The sequence below is a fragment of the Panthera leo genome, chromosome C1, assembly GCF_018350215.1.
Source record: "Panthera leo isolate Ple1 chromosome C1, P.leo_Ple1_pat1.1, whole genome shotgun sequence".
NCBI lineage: Eukaryota > Metazoa > Chordata > Mammalia > Carnivora > Felidae > Panthera > Panthera leo.
The window spans coordinates 72,403,004-72,406,721 of record NC_056686.1 but is presented as its reverse complement, the minus strand read 5'-3'; the positions used below and the strand labels follow the sequence as shown (position 1 = coordinate 72,406,721).

At 36.6% G+C, this 3,718-nt stretch overlaps 1 pseudogene; it reads left to right on the top strand.

The window, feature by feature from the left end:
• Positions 1–2,510: 2,510 nt before the first annotated feature.
• LOC122227599 lies at positions 2,511–3,064 on the top strand (annotated as a pseudogene).
• The last annotated feature ends 654 nt before the right edge of the window (positions 3,065–3,718 follow it).

The following is a 3,718-nucleotide window of genomic DNA, read 5'->3' as shown; positions in this document are numbered from 1 at the left end:
TTCAGTTTGACAATCCTCATTTATATATTTTAGCCTCTTTATATTTAATTTTTAACATAATTAGATTTAGTAGTCTTTTTTCTTTTTCTATTCGATCCATTTTTTCCCTAATATTTCTATGACATTTTCTCTCTCCTTTTTTCAAGGTTTTATTTAGATTCTAGTTAGTTAACATACAGTGTAATACCAGTTTCAGTCGTACAATAATAGTTATTGAACACTTCCATACAACACCCAGTGTTCATCTCAACAAATGCATTCCTTAATCCCCATCACCTATTTCACCATTCCCCCACCCACTTCCTTCAATTTGTTGTCTATAGTTAAGAATCTATTCCTTGGTTTGCCTCCCTCTCTGTTTTTTTTCCCCTTTGCTCATTTGTTTTGTTTCTTAAATTTGATTTATGAGTGAAATTATATGGTATAACATAATTCTTCCTCTGACTAACTTCACTTAGCACTATACTCTCTAGTTCTATCCATGTCATTGCAAATGGCAAGATTTCTTTCTTTTTTATGGCTGAATAATATTCCATTGTATGTGTACATCACATCTTCTTTATCCATTCATCAACTGATGGACACTTGGGCTGCTTCCATATTTTGGCCATTGTAAATAATGCTACTGTAAACGTAGGGGTGTGTGTTTCCCTTTGAATTAGTGTTTTCCTATTCTTTGGGTAAATCCAGTAATGGAATTACTGTATCATATAGTAATTCTATTTTTAATTTTTTGAGAAACCTCCATACTGTTTTCCAGAGTGGCTGCACCAGTTTGCATTCCCACCAATGGTGCAAGAGGGTTCCCCTTTCTCTACATTTTCGCCAACACCTGTTGTTTCTTGTGTTGTTGATTTTAGCCATTCTGACAGGTGTGAGGTGATATCTCATTGTAGTTTTGATTTGTATTTCCCTGATGATCAGTGATGTTGAGCATCCTTTCATGTGTCTGTTGGTCATCTATATTTCTTCATTGAAGAAATGTCTGTTAATGTCTTCTGCACTTTCTTAATTGGATTATTTGGGTTTTCTTGGTGTTGAGTTGGAGAACTTACTTATATATTTTGGGGGCTTAGCCTTTATTGGGTAGGTCATTTGCAAGTATCTTCTCCCATTTAGTAGGTTATCTTTTAGTTTTATTCATTGTTTCCTTTGCTGTGCAGAAGCTTTTAATTTTGGTGTAGTCCCAATAGTTTATTTTTGCTTTTGTTTGTCTTGATTCAAAAGACATATCTAGAGAGATGTTGTTTTAGCTGATGTCAGAGAAATTATTGCCTGTGCTGACTTCTAGGAGTTTCATGGCTTCAGGTCTCAGATTTATGTCCTTAATCCATTTTGAGTTTATTTTTGTGTATACTATAAGAAAGTGGTCCAGTTTCATTCTTTTTCATGTAGCTGTCCAATTTTCCCAGTACTATTTGTTGAAGAGACTATCTTTTTCCAATTGGACATTTTTTCCTGCTTTGTTGAAGATTAATTGACCATGTACTTGTGGGCTCCTTTCTGGGTTTTCTATTCTGTTCCATTGACCTATAGGTCTATTTTTGTGCCAGTACCATACTGATTTGATCACTACAGATTTCTTTGTGATATAACTTGAAGTCTGGAATTGTGATGCTTTCAGCTTTGCTTTTCTTTTTCAAGATTGCTTTGGCTATTCAGTGTCTTTTGTGGTGCCATACAAATTTGAGGATTGTTTGCTATAGCTATGTGAAAAAAACTGTTGGTATTTTGATAGGGGTTGCATTAAATGTGTATGTTGCTTGGGGTGCCTGGATGGCTCAGTCGGTTGGGCGTCTGACTTTGGCTCAGGTCATGATCTCACAGTTTGTGAGTTTGAGCCCTGCATTGGGCTCTGTGCTGACAGCTCAGAGCCTGGAGCCTGCTTCAGATTCTGTGTCTCCCTCTCTGTCTTCCCCTCCCTGACTCATACTCTGTCTTTCTCTCTCTCTCTCTCCAAAATAAATAAATTAAAACAAAAAATTGACAAAATGTGTATGTTGCTTTGGGTAGTTTTGACATTAACAATGTTTGTTCTTCCATTCCATGACCATGGAATGTCTCTCCATTTCTTCATGTCATTTTTAATTTTTTTCATCAGTGTATCATAGTTTTCAGAATACAGATCTTTCACCTCTGGTTAGTTTTATTCCTAGGTATATTATTGTTTTTGATACAATTGTAAATGGGATTGAGTCCTTAATTGCTCTTTCTGCTGCTTCATTATTGGTGTGTAGAAATGCAAACAGATTTCTGTACATTGATTTTATATCCTGTGACTTACTGAATTCATGCATCAGTTCAAACAATTTTTTGATGGAGTCTTTCAGATTTTCTGTATAGAGTATGATGTCATCTGAAAACAGTGAAAGTCTCATTTTTTCCTTGCCATTTTGGATGCCTTTTATTTCTTTTTGTTTTCTGATATGCTGCAGCTAGGACTTCCAGTACTATGTTAAAAAATAGTAGTGAGAGCTCTTTCGTTAAGCAGCCTGAGGTGATCTCTGAAAATGGTTCGCTATTCACTTGACCCAGAAAACTGACAAAATCATGCAAATCAAGAGGTTCAAATCTTTGTGTTCACTTTAAGAACACATGGGAAACTGCCCAGGCCATCAAGGGTATGCATATCCAAAAAGCCACCAAGTATCTGAAAATGTCACTTCGCAGAAGCAATGTGTGCCATTCTGATGCTACAATGGTGGAGTTGGTAGGTGTGCCCAGGCCAAACAGTGGGGCAGGACACAGGGTCCGTGGCCCAAAAAGAAGTGCTGAATATTTACTGCACATGTTTAAAAATGGAGAGAGTAATGCTGAACTTAAGGGTTTAGATGTAGATTCTCCGGTCATTGAGCACATCCAGGTGAACAAAGCCCCCAAAATGTGGCGTAGAACCTACAGGGCTCAAGGTCAGATTAACCCATACATGAGTTCTCCCTGCCACATTGAGATGATCTTAACTGAAAAAGAGCAGATTGTTCCTAAACCAGAAGAGGAGGTTGCACAGAAGAAAAAGATATCCCAGAAGAAACTGAAGAAACAAAAACTGATGGCCCGGGAGTAAATTCTGCATAAAATACATGCAAATAAAAGTAAAAACAGAAAACAAAACAAAGCAAAAAAATAGTGGTGAGAGTGGACATCCCTGTCTTGTTCCTGACCATAAAAGAACAGGTCTCAGTTTTTCCCCATTGAGTATGATATTAGCTGTGGGTTTTTCAAAGTGACCTTTATTATGTTGAGGTAGTTCCTTCTAAACCTACTTTGTTAAGGGTTTTTATCATGATTGGATGTTGTACTTTGCCAAGTGCTTTTTCTGCATAACAGAAAATGATTATCAATTGAGATAATCATATGGTTCTTATTCTTTATTGATGTGATATATCACATTGATTGATTTGTGGATATTGAACCACATTTGCAACACAGGAATAAATCCCACTTGATTGCGGTGAATGATTTTTTAAAATATATTGTTGCATTTGGTTAGGTAGTATTTTATTGAGAATTTTTGCATCTATGTTTATCAGGGATATTGGTCTATAGTTCTCTTTTTTAGTGGAGTTTTTATCTGGTTTTCATATCAGGGTAATGCTGGCCTCACAGAATGAGTTTGAAAGTTCTCCTTCCTCTTCTAGTTTTTGGAATAGTTTGGTATGGGGTGGGACACCTGGGGGACTCAGTCGGTTAAGCATCCGACCCTCGACTTTGGCTTATG